We start from the raw sequence: 13,329 nt of genomic DNA, 5'->3' as shown, positions 1-13,329 counted from the left end.
CTGAGCCTCTTTTATAGCCATCCAAATTGGTGGCCATCACACATCTTGTGAAAGTGATTTCCGTAGTTTAACTGTGCATTGTGTGAAGAAGTACTTCCTTTTATCTGTCCTGAATCTCCCACCAATCAGCTTCACAGGATGACCCCAGGTTCTAGTATTGTGAGAGAAGGAGAAAACTCTCCCTGTCCACATTCTCCCCACCATGCATAATTTTGTACACCTCTAGCATATCTTCCCTTACTTGCCTGTTTTCTAAGCTAAACAGTCCCAGATGTACTTGTAACCCTTCCTCATACGGGAGTTGCTCCAGTCCTCTGATTTTATTTATTTATTACATTTCTATACTGCCTGTTAGCTGAAGCTCTCTGGGCAGTTCAGTGATGATTTTAGTTGCCCTTTCCTGCATTTTTCCCAGTGCGACAATATCCTTTTTTAGGTGCAGTGACCAGAACTGTATGCAGTATTCCATGTGTGGTTACACCATGGATTCGTATGAGGGGAGTATGATCTTGGCAGTTTTATTCTCAATTCCTTTCCTAATTATGCCTAACAAGGAATTTGCCTTTTTTCACAGCAGCTGCACAGTGGGTCAACATTTTCATTGATCTGTCCAACACAACCCCAGTCAGTCTTGGTCAGTCACCACTAGCTCAGATCCCATCAGCGTATATGTGAAGTTGGGATTTCTTCCCCCTCACGTGCATCACTTTATGGTTGCTTACAGTGAACCACATTTGCCATTTTGATGCCCATTCTCCCAGTTTGGAGCACTTCACAATCCCTTTTAAGAACATAAAAACATAAGAAGAGCCCTGCTGGATCAGACCAAGGGTCCATCTAGTCCAGCATTCTGTTCACACAATGGCCAGCCAGCTGTCGACCAGGAACCCACAAGCATGAGCTCAACAGCAGCCTCTCATCCATGTTCCCCAGCAACTGGTGTACATAGGCTCACTGCCCCTGGTACTGGAGGTAGCATATCACCATCAAGACTAGTAGTCATTGATAGCCTTTTCCTCCAGGAATTTGTCCAACCCCCCTTTTAAAGCCACCCAAATTGGTGGTCATCACTACATCCTCTGGTAGTGAATTCCATAGTTTATGCGCTGTGTGTAGGGGTGCACGAAAGTCACTTACCTGGTCTCGCAGCTGCTCCCCCTGAAGTTCAGGCCAGGGGGGGAGGCTTCCCTCCTCGCCCGGCCGAAATTCAGGCCGGGGGGGAGGCTTCCCGCCTCGCCCGACCGAAATTCAGGCTGGGGAGAAGCGCCCCGTCTCCCCGGCCGCGAACTTCAAAAGAAAAACAAAACAAAACGCCCCTGTGATAGGCTACGTAACGATTAACGTAGCCTATCAGGGATAGATCTGCAAAGTCAGCCGTGATAGGCTACGTTAATCGTCACGTAGCCTATCACGGGTGACTTTGAAAAAAAAAAAGCACATACGCAAATGGCGGTCCCCATAGGGAGCCGCCATTCGCGTTCCTTATTTGGTCCCTGTAGTCTACGTAAAGATTTACATAGACTACGGTGAAAATAAGGGCAACGCTATTTGCGTTGCCCTTATTTTCGCCGTAGTCTACGTAAATCTTTACATAGACTACAGGGACCAAAAAAGGAACGCGAATGGTGGCTCCCTATGGGGGCCGCCATTAGCCGTACGCACTTTTTTTTTAAAAAAAAGTCACCCGTGATAGGCTACGTGACGATTAACGTAGCCTATCACGGCTGACTTTGCAAATCTAGCCGTGATAGGCTACGTTAATCGTTACGTAGCCTATCACAGGGGTGTTTTTTTTTTTTACTTTGCTTGTAATGGCGGTGGCGGCAGCAGCCGGTCGAAAGACCGGCTGCCACCCCCACCCTTGACGAAGACCTGCCGAACCGCCGCTGGGACCCGCTGCCGGGAGGGACATTCGTGAAAGGTAAGTCCCATCCCGGGGGGGGGGCAGGGGGTGGAGAATTTCTCCCTGAACAACCTTCGGAGGACCGAATGCGTTGGCGCTCGGCCCCCCGAAGTTTCGGGGAGAAATTCTCCCCCATCCCTAGCTGTGTGAAGAAGTACTTCCTTTTATCTGTCCTGAATCTCCCACCAATCAGCTTCATGGGATGACCCCGGGTTCTAGTATTTTGAGTGAGGGAGAAAAATGTCTCCCTAGCCACATTCTCCACACCATGCATAATTTTGTACACCTCTATCATGTCTCCCCTTACCCTCCTTTTTTCCAAGCTGAACAATCCCAGTTGTTGCTATCGTATCTCATAGGAAAGATGCTCCAGTCCCTTGACCATTTTAGTTTCCCTTTTCTGCACTTTTTCCAGCTCTATAATATCTTTTTTTAGGTGTGGTAACCAGAAATGTACACAGTATTCCAAGTGTGGTTGCACCATAGATTTGTATAAGGGCAGTATGATATTGGCAGTTTTATTCTCAGTTCCGTTTCTAATGATGCCTAACATGGAGTTTGCTTTTTTTACAGTGGCCACATACTGGGTTGACATCTTCATCGAGCTGTCCACCACAAACCCAAGATCTCTTTCCTGGTTGGTCACCACTAGCCCAGATCACATCAGGCTATACTTGAAGTTGGGATTTTTTGCCCCAACATGCATCACTTTACACTTGCTTACATTGAACCGCATTTGCCATTTAGATGCCCATGCTCCCAGTTTGGAGAGATCCTTTTGGAGCTCTTCACAATCCCTTTTTGATTTAACCACCCTAAATAATTTGGTGTCGTCGGCAAACTTGGCCACGTCACTGCTCGCTCCTAATTCCAGATCATTTATGAACAGGTTGAAAAGCATTGGTCCCAATACAGATCCCTGTGGGACCCCACTATTTACTTCCCTCCATTGGGAGAATTTACCATTTATTCTTACTCTCTGCTTTCTGTTCTTTAACCAGTTACTGATCCATAAGAGGACCTGGCCTCTTATTCCATGACTGCTAAGTTTTCTCAGGAGTCTCTGGTGAGGGGCTTCATCAAAATCTTTGTTGAACTAGATGAATGGTTCTCAGCATATCATGCACAGTTCTTTGGGTTACTAAAAATAATTAGTGCAGCATTCCCCAATCTGGTGCCCTCTAGATGTGTTGGAATAAGCCAGCCATGCTGACTGAAGGAAGCTGGGATTTGTAGTCCAACATATCTGTAGGGCACCAGGTTGGGGATGGCTGAGGTGGTGCATCAACAGTTTTCAGTACCTTTGTATTTTTACAAATTTAAACAATGTGAGGTAAGTACATGCAGTTATAAATGTTAAAAGTATTACAATAAAATTATCTACATAATATAACATTTAAATTACATGAAGCTTGTTTTACCCTCAGATATTTTAGGTGAAATATTTCAGATGCATTGAGACAAACAATCAACATGGGACTCTTTTTTTTTTTTTAAAGCTTCGGCTCTGTCAGGATGGACACATAGCCCATAGAATACCAGAGTAGTTCTGATTCTGAGGAAGAGCAGTCGCTCCTCTTTCCCAGGACCAACAGCTGATGGAGATTCCTCCCACCAGCATTCCTAGTTTAGTTAGTAGTCCAGGGAGTGACCGAGCACAGATAGCAGACTTGGTGGATGCGCGACACCGACGCAGAGAGCGGCGCCAGATGGAGGGCGCGGAAAGGAAGCGTAATGCCAGGTTGGCGCGCAAACAATGGCTGCGCCCAGAGGATCCAAGGGAAAAGGGGAGGGACTCTCCCTAGTCCTTAAGTTCAGGGGTCTGCCAGTAATTCCCTTTCAAATGGGGACCAACTGTTCCAACTTAGGGCATAGGTACTGTGCTGCTCAGATCTAGTTGCAAACGGTAGAGTTGTTAAGTTGTAAAAGAAGAATAAAGCTTTGAAAGGAATCCCTTTGTCTGTGTCTGGACTTGGCTACTGGATTAGACCGAGAGAGGCCTCCAAGGAGCCCTTGACAGGCTCGTTGTTTATTTTACTTGTATTTGGCGAACGTGCTAAATTATGTCACACTCTAGTGATTTTCTGATGCAATCTGAAAATGTTGCAGTGCAAACTGATTTTTTTTCCAATACAAATGACTCTATGCAAATTAGTCTAATTTATATAGGGAAATTTTCCGGAAAACCCACATCAAGAGGGAAGGGTATATGTCTCCGTGTGAATGTGTGTGTGTTTGTGTCCATGTGCACAGGCTCATGTGTGGCCCCTTCCCTCCCATCCAACAGCAGATGCAGCCCTCTGAGCCAAAAGAATTGTGCACCCCTGATAAAGATGCTGGATTTTGGTTTGTTTTCTCAAATGAATTTGGGAAATGTTGCTTCTTTTACCAGAATGATAAACAGTGAAATGACAGGGAGTAGAACTGATGATCCCTTCAGGCTGTAGTTCTGTACACACTCACCTGGGAGTAAGTCTCATTGCATTCAGTGGGACTTACTTCTGAGTAGAGATGGACAAATCTGTCTGTTTTACTTTGTGTCATTCACATTTTTTCAAGCATAACTTAATTGCATCCTGTTTCTGCATCAGTTTTTTTTACACAATCATTTTTTAATTAGAAGAGTCAACCGTGATGAATTACCCCCCTTAATGTCCACATTACAAAATGGCTTGAGAAAGGGCTTTTGTGTGATGAAAGAATGAATTTATCAGGTCCTGAAAACTGCATGGTAAATTGTTAATAACCACATTTGGGTTCTCCTGCTTTTGCACAACAATAGGTGAAATGATTCCCCAACATGGTGAATCTTTTTCTCTCTTCCCTAATGGAGGAAATGATTGGGTTCCTTTTATAGAAAATGTCACTGCCTCTTGATGACCTTGTGCTTTTTATTTTAATTTTTTTGGCTAGTATTGAAGTCCATTTCTAAAGTCACTGAGCATATGGTTGCTTCTCTGCTCCAGGAATTCCTGGATGAAACTTGTTTTCTGGATGCCATCTGGGATTCAGCCGTAGTTTGAGTACCACTTTGGTTGCCCAAAAGGAACATCAGAGTTGGAAACTGGTAATACAGATCCAGCTGAGCTATTTAAAATCCTAAAAGATGATTTTAGGTTAAAGTGCTGCACGCAATATGCCAACAAATTTGGAACACTCAACAGTGGCCACGAGACTGGAAAAGGTCAGTTTACATTCCAGTTCCGAAGAAGGGCAATGCCAAAGAGTGTTCAAACTACCGCACAATTGTGCTCATTTCACATGCCAGCAAGGTTATGCTCAAAATCCTACAAGCTAGGCTTCAGCAGCATGTGAACCGAGAACTACCGGAAGTACGAGCTGGGTTTAGAAGAGGCAGAGGAACTAGAGATCAAATCGCCAACATTCGCTGGATCATGGAGAAAGCAAGAGAATTCCAGAAAAACGTCTATTTCTGCTTCATTGACTACGCTAAAGCCTTTGATTGTGTGGATCACAACAAATTCTGGCAAATTCTTAAAGAGATGGGAGTACCAGACCACCTTACCTGTCTCCTGAGAAACCTGTACGAGGTCAAGAAGCAACAGTAAGAACTGGACATGGAACAACCAATTGGTTCAAAATTGGGAAAGGAGTACGACAAGGCTGCATATTGTCACCCTGCTTATTTAACTTATATGCAGAGTACATCATGAGAAACGCCGGGTTGGATGAATCACAGGTCGGCATTAAGATTGCTGGGAGAATTGTCAACAACCTCCGATATGCAGACGATACCACCCTAATGGCAGAAAGCGAAGAGGATCTAAAGAGCCTCTTGTTGAGGGAGAAAGTGGAGAGTGCAAAAGCTGGTTTGAAACTCAACATTCAAAAAACGAAGATCATGGCATCTGGCCCCATCACTTCCTGGCCTATGGAAGGGGAAGAAATGGAAGCAGTGACAGATTTTATTTTCTTGGGCTCCAAGATCACCGCAGACGGTGACTGTAGCCATGAAATTAAAAGGCGCTTGCTCCTTGGGAGGAAAGCTATGGCAAACCTAGACAGCATAGTAAGAAGCAGAGACATCACCTTGCCGACAAAGGTCTGTCTAATCAAAGCTATGGTTTTCCCAGTAGTAATGTATGGCTGTGAGAGCTGGACTGTAAGGAAGGCTGAGCACCGAAGAATTGATGCTTTCGAACTGTGGTGCTGGAGAAGACTCTTACGAGTCCCCTGGACTGCAAGGAGGTCAAATCAGTCCATCCTAAAGGAAATCAACCCTGAGTGCTCATTGGAAGGACAGATAATGAAGCTGAAGCTCCAATATTTTGGCCACCTAATGCGAAGAGAAAACTCCCTGGAAAAGATCCTGATGCTGGGAAAGATTGAAGGCAAAAGGAGAAGGGGACAGCAGAGGATGAGACTGCTAGATAGCATCACTGATGCAATGAATATGAACTTGAGCACACTCCGGGAGAGAGTGGAGGACAGGAAGGCCTGGCATGCTATGGTCCATGGGGTCACGAAGAGTTGGACACGACTTAATGACTGAACAACAACAAAATACAGTCCTGTTTGTTTTCTGAACCACTCAGCAGCTTTCAGCATCACTGACCATCGAACATTGTTGGATCATTAAATACTGCCTCAAGGTGGAACCTGTCCTTTCTATCCTATTGGCTCCAGAGGGTATTGTAGGGTATGTGTGTGGGTGGGGTGGTGATGGTGGTGGTGGGGTTCATCTGCTTGGGAGATGGAGTTCCTATTACTAATCCTATTTAACATCTATATGTACATCAGAATGAGTAAGTTGATGACATATACATCACATCATTTCACAGAAGGAAACAGACTCCCCCACATACTTGTAACATCCCTATTCTCACACTAGCACCTTCCTCCCCATTTACACACTGTGGTGCCTCTACACTTCTCATATGTTGTATTACTTTACAATACAATCCTATTTTACTTTGGAGTAAGGGGTGTTGTTTTAAATGGGACTTACTCCCATAGCTTTGCAGCCTCACACTGCAGTGTCCCGGTTGACTGGCTTCTGAAGCAAGATGGGTTAGTAAATGGACCATAACAGCTTTCTTGAGTTTAAATAAATAAATAAATAAAAGTATTTATTTATTTGCTTAATTCCTTAAAACGTTTCTATATTGCACATCAACAAAAAGTTTTCTGGGTGGTTTACAAATAAAAGTTTAAATCCAGAATCATAAAAATAAAACATTTTAACTTAAAACAACAACAACAACAACCCTTCAGTGTTTCATATAATGTTTAATCTCTCAGTGAAACTACCAGTACTTATTACAGCTCAGACACATTCAGGAACCTTTACTACTTGGAGAGGCACTTCTTGGCAGGATGATGCAGCAAAGGGAAGCTAGAATACAGGCATTTTGCATCCACACGCATCATCGGCACTTAAATACATAAATGTCTATGCATGTGGAATGGAGTCAAGATGGATCCTCCTTCCTCAGGCAGTTAACTTCCAAAGACCCAGGGGAGGGGGCTGAGACAGAAAGCTCTCTAGTGCACATATGTGCATGGGAACATTTTTTAAAGGCATCCCCAGCTATGAGGAAAGGTTGAAGGAACTAGGAATATTTAGCCTGGAGAAAAGAAAACTGAGGTGGGGGGGATATAATGGCACTCTTCAAATATGATACCAGAATGGTGGTCACTTGGAAGAGGGCAAAGATTTGTTCTCTGCTGCCCCAGAAGGCAGAACTAGATCTAGTGAGCTTAAGGTACAGGAGGGTAGACTTTGGTGAATATTAGGAGAAACGTCTTAACAGTAAGAGTAGTTCAACAGTGGAACTGGTTACGTGGAGATGTGGTCTCTCCCTCACTGGAGCTCTTCAAGCAGAAGCTGGACAGCCATCTGTTGGTGATGGGCTAGTTCTGGATTCCTGCATCAAACAGGGGGCTGGCCTAGGTTGTCTATGAGCCCCCCTCCAACTCTCTGATTTGGTGTCCCTTGAAGGCAAACTAGGGCCAGCATTTTACCAGGGGCAGGTACCTGAGAACAGAACAGCTACTCTCCCTGGTGAATAGGGACTGCTGGAATGTATCGGATAGGCGAGTGAAGGATTCATTAGAAAGGGTTTTTTAAATGTTGGCAACTGTGACAGTCTTTTTCGTGTGTGACTGTGAGTGACACGTACAATGAGAGCGCGGGTGGGCAGGTGCGAGATACTGAAAAAATAAGGATCTCTCTGTGTGTATGTATGTGAGTGACACACACAGAGAAACCCTGAAGGAGGAATGTGTGTGGTGAGAGACGTGTAAGATGTGAGTGGGGAGATCAACTATGTATGTGTCTGCTGAGGCCGAAATGGCACATGCATTTTCAAACAGTTCAATGATCAGTCAGCTGTCTTCCTCCCCCAATTCATTTAATGATGTGCATTGCCACCGTTCTCAAGTTATGCCCCCCACCTTTACATGTCATCATGTCTCATTCTAGCTGGTGCAAGAGAAGACTCCTCTACCTGCCCATCCCAGATGCTGACCAATAGTGCATTGCGGCCAGACTGACTTGACATACTCTCATCATGATGTGGTTGGTGACCATCTGACAGTGTTGTCCCCCTGCTTTCTGTATTATTTGCCTGCAGCAGTGAAGTGGAAGGGGAAATGCGAGGGAATGCAGCTCCAACTCTTCTCTGCAGAGCAGGAACAGTGGAGTCATCTGCCAGAGCGCCAAGGTAATTGATGGACTCTCTTTGTTCTGGCGAGTGAATGAGGTGATGAGGAGGCTTTCAAATTCTACTATTGTTTATAACAGATAAGGATAACAGAATGAGGGAAATCATTAGAAGCTGGGTTCTTCTTTCATTTTCTTTGATGGCGTCCCTACTTCATGCTAGCAGTTTCAATGACAATCCTTCTTTGCAGGATTTATTTATTTATTTATTTATTTCATTTCATTTCTATACCGCCCAATAGCTGAAGCTCTCTGGGCGGTTCACAAAAACTAAAACCAAACAACACACAATAAAACAATTTAAAATATATAGAACATTAAAACCACAATATAACAATACAACCACAATAAAACCTAGCAGCAGTACAGGAGTTTAAAATACAGATTTAAAACAGCAAAGATAAAAATTTAGAAAGCTAAAATGCCTGGGAAAATAAAAAGGTCTTCACCTGGCGCCAAAAGGAGTACAATGTAGGCGCCAGGCGAACCTCACTAGGGAGCTCATTCCAGAGCCGGGGTGCCACAGCAGAAAAAGCCCTCCTCCTAGTAGCCACCCGCCTCACTTCCTTTGGCAGGGGCTCACGGAGAAGGGCCGCTGCTGATGATCTTAAGGTCCGGGCAGGCACATATGGGAGGAGGCGATCCTTCAGGTAACCTGGCCCCAAGCCATTAAGGGCTTTGAATGTTAACACCAGCACTTTGAATCAGGCCCGGAAATGGACTGGCAGCCAGTGCAGCTGGAAAAGTACTGGCGTAATATGAGCTTGCAGGCCAGTCCCTGTTAACAATCTTGCTGCCCTATTTTGGACCAGCTGAAGTTTCCGGACCGTTTTCAAAGGCAGCCCCACGTATAACGCATTGCAGTAATCCAGACGAGAAGTTATCAGAGCATGGATAACTGTAGCTAGGCTATCTCTGTCCAGATAAGGGCGTAGTTGGTATACCAGCCTAAGCTGATAAAAAGTGCTCCGTGCCACTGAGTTCACCTGTGCCTCAAGTGACAGTTCTGGATCCAAGAGCACCCCCAAACTACGAACCTGATCCTTCAGGGGGAGTGCAACCCCCTCCAGAACAGGTTGAATATCACCTAGCCGGGCAGATGAACCACCCACTAACAGTACCTCCGTCTTGTCTGGATTGAGTTTCAGTTTATTAGCCCTCATCCAGTCCATTACCGTGCCCAGGCACTGGTTCAGAACAGCCACTGCCTCACCTGGTTTTGATGAGAAAGAGAGGTAGAGCTGGGTGTCATCCGCATATTGATGGCACCTCAGCCCACACCTCCGGATAACCTCCCCCAGCGGTTTCATGTAGATGTTAAACAGCATGGGGGATAAAATAGAGCCCTGTGGAACCCCATGGCACAATTGCCATGGCACAGAGCAATAATCCCCCAGCACCACCTTCTGGAATCGGCCATCCAAGTAGGAGCGGAACCACTGTAGTGCAGTGCCTCCAACTCCCAACCCAGACAACCTATCCAGAAGGATACCATGGTCGATGGTATCGAAAGCCGCTGAGAGGTCCAGGAGAATCAACAGGGTCCCACTCCCCCTGTCCCTCTCCCGGCAGAGGTCATCCCACAGGGCGACCAAGGTAGTTTCTGTTCCAAAACCAGGCCTGAAGCCCGATTGAAATGGATCTAGATAATCCGTTTCATTCAAGAGTGCCTGGAGCTGTCCTACAACCACCCGCTCAAGCACCTTGCCCAGGAAGGGGATGTTGGCCACTGGCCTATAATTGTTAACATCCTCTGGGTCCAGGTTAGGCTTTTTCAGGAGTGGTCTAATTACTGCCTCTTTTAAAGCAGCAGGCACCACTCCCTCTCTCAAGGAGGAATTTACAACCTCCTGGACCCAGCCGGACAACCCCTCCTTGTTTGATTTAATAAGCCATGAAGGGCAAGGGTCAAGCACACAAGTGGTCGATCGGACTTGGCCAAGCACCTTGTCCGCATCCTCAGGCCTCAGTAACTGAAACTCATCCAATAAAACTGGACCAGACGGTGCTCTGAACGCCTCTACCAATGGAACTGCATTAATGGTGGTGTCCAATTCATGACGAATCTGAGCGACTTTATCCTCAAAGTGCTGCGCAAACTCGTCACAGCGTGCTACCGAGGGTTCCACCATGTCTCTCCCTGGCCCAGAATGTAACAGGCCGCGAACCACTCGGAAAAGCTCCGCCGGACGACACTGAGAAGATGCAATGCTGGTGGAAAAGAACTGCCTCTTTGCCACCCTCACCGCCACAGAGTAGGCTCGATAGTGGGCTCTTACCTGTGTTTGGTCAGACTCAGCACAAGTTTTCCTCCACCTGCATTCTAGCCATCTCCCCTCTTGCTTCATTGCCCTCAGCTCAGGTGTATACCAAGGAGCTGGCCGGGCTCTGCTCAGAGGGAGAGGGCGCTTGGGTGCGATCGTGTCAACCGCCCAAGTCATCTCTGTATTCCACAGAGCGACCTGGGCTTCGACAGGAGCACCAGCCATACCAGCAGGAAAATCCCCCAGAGCCCTCTGGAATCCATCGGAATCCATTAATCTCCGGGGGCGGACCGTTTTAATAGGTCCCCCACGCTTGCAGAGGGGAAAGGCCACCAGAAGTCTAAACCTCAGCAGGAAGTGATCTGACCATGACAAAGGGACAGATGTTAATTCCTCCACTTTCAGATCACCATCCTCCTGCCCAGTTGAGAAAACCAGATCAAACGTGTGTCCTTTAAATGCGTTGGGCCGATGACATGTTGGGACATTCCCATGGTTGTCATGGCGGCCATGAAGTCCTGAGCCGCCCCGGATACAGCGGCCTCGGCATGGAAGTTGAGATCCCCCAGGACCATCATCCTGGGGGTCCTCAACACCAAGTCCGAGACCACCTCCGTCAGCTCAGGCAGGGAGTCCGATGGGCAGCGGGGTGGGCAGTACACCAACAGAATCCCTAATCTGTCCCGGGTACCCAACACAAGGTACAGACACTCAAGATCTGCACTCGAATGAGCAGGAAGCCTGGAGAGGGAGATTGAATTCCTATAGACCACGGCAACCCCCCCTCCCCGACCCTCAAGTTGGTGTTTGTGCTGCACCGAGTACCCAGGAGGGCACAGCTGGGAGAGAGTGACCCCTCCCAGTTCCCCCACCCAGGTCTCAGTAATACATGCCAGGTCAGCCCCCTCATCCACAATCAAATCATGGATGAGGGAGGTCTTATTTTGGGCTGACCTGGCATTCAGCAGCAGCACCACCAGACCCGAGGGCAGACTGGTAAGGCTGCCAGGAACCATCAGGTTGGGGGAAGAACCAGAAGAGGGGACAGCTGTAAGGTGTCTAGCCCCTCTTCTCCTCAGCTGGCCTGTTAATCCCCCAACGCCATACCTCCCCCTGCCCGTGACCACAGTTATGGTGGCACCTCCCCCACCCCCTGAGTTGCCCAATAGTCCTCCCAGGCACATTTTAAAATATTAAGATATAAAATACACAACAGTTTAAAAGAATATAAAAGAATAAAAGAGAACAGCAGCTAAGAAGGAGCCGATAGTCCACGTTTGCCCCTTCCCCTGGTCTTTAAAGCTGCTGCCCTCTGCTGCTGCTGCTATTTGCTGCTGGTGTTGTGGCTGCTGGTGTCTCTGGAGAAGCAGGTGGGTAGATCTTCAGGTCCTACACGACTCCAAGTGCGACGCTAAGTGCGCACATAGCGTCGCACTTGGCGCGACGCTGAGGCGCTGCCTCTGGCAGCCCCGCCTTAAGTACCTGTGGGCGGGGGCAGAAGCAGGCTCAGGCTCAGGATCCACCTGGTGCAAAAGGATTGTTTGAATTTCTAATTAAAAGCCAAAGGTTGCATTTCAGCTGGCTGAAGATCTTTTGTTAAAGTGCAGTGTGTTTTACTAGTTGAACCTATCCAGACTGAACTAAGCACCACTTCCAATGAAGCTTACTTCCAGGTAATCTATGCATAGGATTGCAGCCTGCTGATGTTAATAAAATGGGTATTATACTGCTACTTCTTAAATGATTGGTGTTGAAGACATGTAAAACTTGATGTTATGTGTTATTTAATCTATTTGATATTTAACTCATTCCTAGACATTTATATGTGGTGTTATGCGGAGTTTTTTTTGGTTGCGTAACTAATATAATTGGATGTGTATATTGATTGTGTTGTATAATGATATATTGTAATATTGTTTTATGTATTAATAAAAGCTTTTTAATTTTTTTTAAAAGATGGGTATTATATTATGTGCTGCTGTTCTTGGGTGTGTGCGTACACCAGCATACACTGTCACAATTAGCTCCCTCCTGCACTTATTTCCACACTGCACTAACTGCTTGCCTATCTGCCTGCTTTGAAACTATTTTCTTCGCCACCTTCTCTTTGGTCTTGGGTGAAACTGACAAGCTCAGAGGCCAGACCAATGTCAGCATACCTGATGCCGCCTTCTTCTTCTTCTGTAAAGTATTACCATGTGCACCAGTCCTTCACTCATGCCATTTTGAAGGGGTTTGGGGTGGGAGAGAATTAAAAGACTGATAAAACTGAGTACCATTTCTCCCAAACTTTGCCGTCACCAGAGATCAGAAGGGGGCATAGGGGAAAGATATGGCTCTGCCACAGATGCCCAAGGCCATGGAAAAGGAGGAGGAAGCAAATGAACTCTGCCTGAACTCCCCCCCCCCCCCGGCACCCACGTCAGTCTATTTCAGAAAGAACAACAGAGAGTCTTTGTAGCACCTTAAAGACTAAC

Source organism: Heloderma suspectum, chromosome 2, assembly GCF_057233095.1.
Source record: "Heloderma suspectum isolate Gila_16-S chromosome 2, 16-S_ref, whole genome shotgun sequence".
Taxonomy (NCBI): domain Eukaryota; kingdom Metazoa; phylum Chordata; class Lepidosauria; order Squamata; family Helodermatidae; genus Heloderma; species Heloderma suspectum.
This window is presented reverse-complemented; position numbering follows the sequence as displayed.